At 46.6% G+C, this 6,000-nt stretch overlaps 1 protein-coding gene across 1 annotated transcript in view; it reads right to left on the reverse strand.

Annotated features, from left to right (window-relative positions):
* The window catches only part of DNAH1 (dynein axonemal heavy chain 1), a 130,581-nt gene extending 127,814 nt beyond the window's left edge, over window positions 1-2,767 (reverse strand). Inside the window, exon 1 of the mRNA XM_048857658.2 lies at window positions 2,706-2,767. The gene's annotated coding sequence lies outside the window, so the exon portion shown is untranslated. The remainder of the gene's footprint in view (window positions 1-2,705) is intronic.
* Between the last annotated feature and the right edge of the window lie 3,233 nt (window positions 2,768-6,000).

A 6,000-nucleotide genomic window follows, 5' to 3' on the forward strand; every position in this document is an offset into this window, starting at 1 on the left:
CCTGTGGAACTCCTTGCCTGAGGAGGTTGTGAAGGCTAGGACTATAACAGGGTTTAAAAGAGAACTGGATAAATTCATGGAGGTTAAGTCCATTAATGGCTATTAGCCAGGATGGGTAAGGAATGGTGTCCCTAGCCTCTGTTTGTTTGTCAGAAGGTAGAGATGGACGACAGGAGAGAGATCACTTGATCATTACCTGTTAGGTTCACTCCCTCTGGGGCACCTGGCATTGGCCACTGTCGGTAGACAGGATACTGGACTGGATGGACCATTCTTATGTTCTATATATCATATATATATATATATATATATATATATATATATATATATAATGTGTGTGTATAAATTTTTATTAGGGCTGTCAAGTGATTAAAAAATTAATCATGCTATTAAACAATAGAATACAATATAAACATATAGCTATATCTGTATATCTATCTCTATATATACAGATATCTATATCTAACCGTATTAAGCAGAAGTGGTTAAATGGGACTATGCAAAATGAGATCACATTATAATGGAACTGCTGACACAACATTAGCTACAGTGTGTATGGCAGGATAGCAAAACTATAATTACAGTTTCTCAGTAAATCCAGTTTTTACATATCCAAGAAGTCACACTCCCACACACTTTTCTCAGAGTGGTATGAGCTTTTGATCTCTTTCCTCTTCTTTGATCCATGGTTTCAATCAAACCAACTAAGAAAACCATCATTTTATTAAAAAAATGAGGTTCAAAAATGCTTCAGTGGTTGTAACAGACAAAAGTACTTTTAAAAAAAAATCCCAACAACAAAAAGTTAAAAGGGCAAAATCAGAATGAAAGATAGGTAGAAAACTAACACGGTATTCATCTTTCTCAAAACAATCTATGTATGCATTCCTAATGCCCCAGTCACCACAGTTTCTAGACAATAAATACATGGGACTTGTTTCTTGCCTTAATATAAGCTATAAAACAGGAGTTCAATATAGTGATAAGCAACCTACATATGCCTTTATACTTAAATCTACTTGAATCTTGTCCCTTCCAAAAACAGAGTTAAAAATAGTTTCAAGTACTACACCATCCTCTGTCCCCCTGACAATGGTGGTGGTTTTACAATCGCATTTTTTCTGATTTGTTTTTGTTTTTAAATGTATTTTCCCTCTGGGTTGTTAAAGGAAAGACCCACACAAACAACAAAGGACATTGACTACCCAGGGGAAACAGTGAAACTGACTATAAACAGTGTTGCCAAAATTCACAAAGAAATCAAACAAAGAATAGAGAAAATAGTTGGTTAATTTGCTTTAGTTATATCAGCCTTGGGTGTTCCTTGTAACAAAAGTGCAATCCCTTCACTCCATCGCCTAGTTGTTTACAAATACTGCAAAACCAATTAAAATATAATACTAAGGATTAAGGACCTGATCCAGTGCCTTTAACTTCAACAAGCATTCGATTGGGCCCTAACACATCATAACACATACAACATCAAGAATACCAAAAAAAAAAAAAAAAAAGGGTCAAATGGCCATCATTACCCAAAGGGGAAGGGGGCCTCATGACTGGGCAGAGACTGGGAAAAACACCCTTCTCTGGAAACTGAATGTTTCTAGTGGCTGTTTGAATGTGGAGAGGGATGGACAGCTGGGGGGGTGGGCAGATAGGAGTCCTCTAGAAGTATCCAGGAATGATAGGGTGGGGGATTCGACTCCCATATCTAGTTGCAGCCGGGGTGATGTGGCTCTGATTCCTACAGCTAGCAGCATCTGGAGGTGGGCTGCCTCTGAGTCCCACGCTTGGCCAAAAGGCAACAAGAAGAAGTTGTGAACGAATTTTAACCCTTTTCAGGAATGACAAATAATTCATCGACCTTTTCAAACTCTGACCCGCTTCCTCCAACACTAGGGCCACCTTAGCAACACCTAGGTCCACGGCGTGGGCATGCAATCCCTATTGTGGGATGCCCCAACTCCTCTTGGGGGGCCACGGTGACAACTTGCCAGGAGGCCATGGGCAGCAAAACAGGGCAGACCATGGCTCCTGCCACCTGTACAGCAGAGCATGGCCCCGAACAAACAGTGACCTGCCTAATCTACCTGGGCCAAGACGGTGCTGTGGGTAGGGTTGCCAACCCTCCAGGACTGTCCTGGAGTTTCCAGGAATTAAAAGATTGTCATGTGATGAACCCTCTGGGAATATGGCCAATCAAAGTTGGCAACCCTAACTGTGGGGCACGCAAGCCAGCCTGCCCCTTTTGAGGGGCATGAGCAGCGCCCATAGCAATTCTCAGGAAGGGTCTTGTGCCCAGGGCTGGTGCAACCACTAGGTGAACTAGGCAGGGGGGCTGTGCACCCTCCAGGGGAGTTCAGGGGACGGGGAGGGGGGAACCTGGTCTGGGGAGCAGCCCCTGGGCGCAGCTGGCCCTGGGGTCTATAAAGGCTCGTTGGGATTTGCCCCTCAATGAACCAATGTGCGGGGGGAGGGGCGGGCGCAAGGTGGAAGTTTCACCTCGGGCGCAAAATAGCCTGGCACTGGCCCTGCTTGTGCCTAGGCCTGGGGTGCCCCTTATGGGGGGCAGGAACATTGCATGCTGGGACCTCTGCCAGGCCGTGTTAAGGCGGTGCCCCCACCCCCGGGCCGAACCATGGGCTGTCCTCCGGGCCTCCCCACCCCCCGACCATTAGGCCAGCCAGGGGTCCGAGAGTACGCACCAGCCTGCCCAGCTTCCCCCTCCCGTGCTGTGGAATGGCCTCGTCGTCAAGCATCAGACGCCTGAGCCTGTTGCTAGGGGACAAAACCATTCCAGCAGGGAGGAGGGTTCAACCCCTCCGCCTGTGAAATATTAACTGCCCTAAATTCAGTGGTTCGTTCCTACAAGGGCTACTTCTGCCCCCACAGCTCAGACGTCCCCGAGTCTGTATGGCGTTTGAATGTGCATTGCGCCCTCCCCGCCTGTAGTGAATTTGGTTGCGTCCAAGCAGAGCCCTGAAGGGGAGGAGAAGAATGGAAGACGAAGAGAGTGGAACGTAGCTACAGGCTAGAACGTCCCATGCCAACCCGGAAGTTGGCCTCTCTTGCCGCTAGGGAGACTACTCGGTGGTCAGGGCAGCAGCCTACTGGTCCGTGAGGCAGGGAAGGGTACTTAGTGCACCCAGCAGCTGTAGTGTCTAGGGGTTGGGTTAGGAGATTCCCACAGCTTTCATAGTGTCCCCTCGAGGCTACCTGTGGGCCATCTCCTTGGGGCTGGTACGAACTGGCACTCTGGAGGTCTGGGTTCCAGTCCTTGTGCTGGTGCAAGGTGACTCTGGGAATGGGGTTAATGCATACCCCACTGTCTGGTTTCTTTGTACAGACTGTAAGCTAGGTGGGGCAGGGGCTGTCTCTCAGTAGCAGTTTGGGCACTGCCTAGCACAATGGGGGCTTGCTCATACAGGAGCCTCTAGGAACTACTGGTTTCAGAGTAGCAGCCATGTTAGTCTGTATTCACAAAAAGAAAAGGAGTACTTGTGGCACCTTAGAGACTAACATTTATTTGAGCATAAGCTTTCGTAGCTGTTGCTCACGAAAGTTTATGCTCAAATAAATTTGTTAGTCTCTAAGGTGCCACAAGTACTCCTTTTCTTTCTAGGAACTACTGTAACACAAGTAATGAAGAAAAGCTGTTATTGATTCAGGTCACATTGTTGCCCATCCAGCCAGCTATTTTGAGGGTGGGGGAGAATCTAAGCTAGCTGGCAGAGCAGGGAGGGGAAGAAATCTTTAAATAAGCAAACACTAGATGCCTTTCTGAAAGCTACGCTCTTGCTCAGCCACAAGTTATGGGTTTGATGCAGGAATTGCTGGGTGAAATTTTCTAACCTGTGTTACAATTGCACTAGATAATCATAATGGCTTCTTCTAGGCTTAAAAATCTAGGAAGGAAGAAACACCGTGGAGGCAGGTTGATTTTTTTTTTTTTTAAGTGGGGCTGCTTGAACTTGATCAGGGGATTGGAAATTTAGCATATAACTCACTGAAATGGAATCATGGGCAAAGAGCAGTTGAAGCAGCAAAAGTGTGTGATTAATTAATTTATCTCTGGGTTGTGCCCTTTATTGCCTAGAATCCATCTCCTCCAATTTATATTACCTCTGTAATAGGTTCACCTCTGCAATACAATTGTGTAGGCTTTAAACAGGTATAAGTTTTATAACTGTAATGCATGGAACATGCCAGCCATTATGATTTATGCTATAATAGTGTCGAAAGGCTCCAAGGAGGATCAGAGCCCCAGTGTGCTAGGAGCTGTACCCACTCATAGAAAGATATGGCCACTTCCCCAAAGAACTTGCACTCTAAAATGGGCAGAAAGTGATATAACACGTAAACAAGTTGTTAGCAATTTTCATCCTATCTCTTTTGTTCATTCCATGGATTTTGGGGATGGGGAATATGGGGGAGGACAGAAGGGAAATGGGGTAAAAAAATGGGAGAGGAGAGAAGGGAAGGGAATAATGGAAGAGTAGACAGGAACATGCAGAAAGAAAGATATGAGGTTGGATCAAAGTCCATCATGTAGAGGAGATGATGTGTAGATGGCTGGAGGCAGAAGATCTGAACGTTGCTCCTGGTGCTAGAGCCTTTCACTATACTGTAGTAGAAATGCTTTCACCCTCACCCACCCCTGTTAGTTTTGGCCATGAGGGCAGTTGATGCTGATGGCATGTGCAACTTGCTACCATGCAATTCAGCTACTTAGAGACTTGTACCTGGAATTTAAGTGACAGGTGCCATAATATACAGCTGCAGCAATGGCTAGGAGTGCTATATGCAGACTGTCTGCACTAGTGTGGACACAAATTCTGGTGGAAACATCTAATCTTGCAACGGTTCAGACGTTTTTGGCTCCTGGGGATGGGTTTATATTAGAGCACTGGGGCAGAGAATCTGGCCTCACGGGGGCAGCAGAGCTCACACAATGAACACAGAATTCCATAGCTGTCACAAGCATTAAGACGGTGCCGGTGGAGCCAGGCTCTCTACAAAGCCAGCAGATACCGGGCGGTTAAGTCAGCAAGGGAAGCGTTGGTGCATTCCAAAAATTTGCAAGCAAGAAAACTTCATGGTTAGGCAGAGACAAGGTGGGGGAAGGTAATATCTTTTACTGGACCAACCTTTGTCCTTTTTGAGCTACACAAGAGTTCTAACAGAAGCTGGTCCAATAAAAGATATTATCTTCCCCACCTTATCTCTGGAATATCCTGGGGGGCCAACGTTGCTACAACTGCACTACAAACGGGGTTAGGCTGAGTGAAATGGGAGCTGCGGAGGGTGGTCCCAGAGGCAAGAGGCATAGCAGCCTTTCCTGCACACAGGCTCCCTTCCAGCAACACGCACCTCTCACCCAGCAGCTTGACAATCAACTCCCCAGAAGCAGAAGGGTCACAGAAGCTGATGCACCCAGAGCTCAGCTGCTCCATACCACAGCCAAAGCAGCAGCTATTTAGGAAAGTCCCAGCTGTGTGTGCCCGATGGTTACCCCAGGCCTTGTGCCTTATTAAAAAGGGGGCACAGTGTCTAGTGTTGATTGTATTTGGTATCATTATATATCCCTTCTATATTGCCCAGTAGTTGGAGCTCAGATCTTACTGAAAGGTGGAGAGGTAAACCCTGGTTGAGCATTCCCAGTGGAGAGCCCAGGTGATCTAGCTTTGGCCCAGTCTCCTCAGCAAAAGGAGAAAATGAATGCACAGCAGGTTGGCACTGCCCCTGTGGTTCAGCTCATCTCCCTTTACCATGCATTTCAAAGGTTGATACAAAATGCTTCAGTGAGTCAGAAGATGAAAGCCCAGCTGGTTAAACTTTTAGGCTTTCAGGAAGCTATCGAGCCATAACAGAGACCAGATGGGTGCGTGACACACCATGCTCAAAGTCTGTGTGTATTGACTGCTCCTATTCCCCACTCTCCTTTGAAAGAGGCAAAGCCTGATGCCTCAAGGGGAGATACACCCCCGGTACGATTGCTTG

Source organism: Caretta caretta, chromosome 7 (genome assembly GCF_965140235.1).
Source record: "Caretta caretta isolate rCarCar2 chromosome 7, rCarCar1.hap1, whole genome shotgun sequence".
NCBI classification, from domain to species: Eukaryota; Metazoa; Chordata; order Testudines; family Cheloniidae; genus Caretta; species Caretta caretta.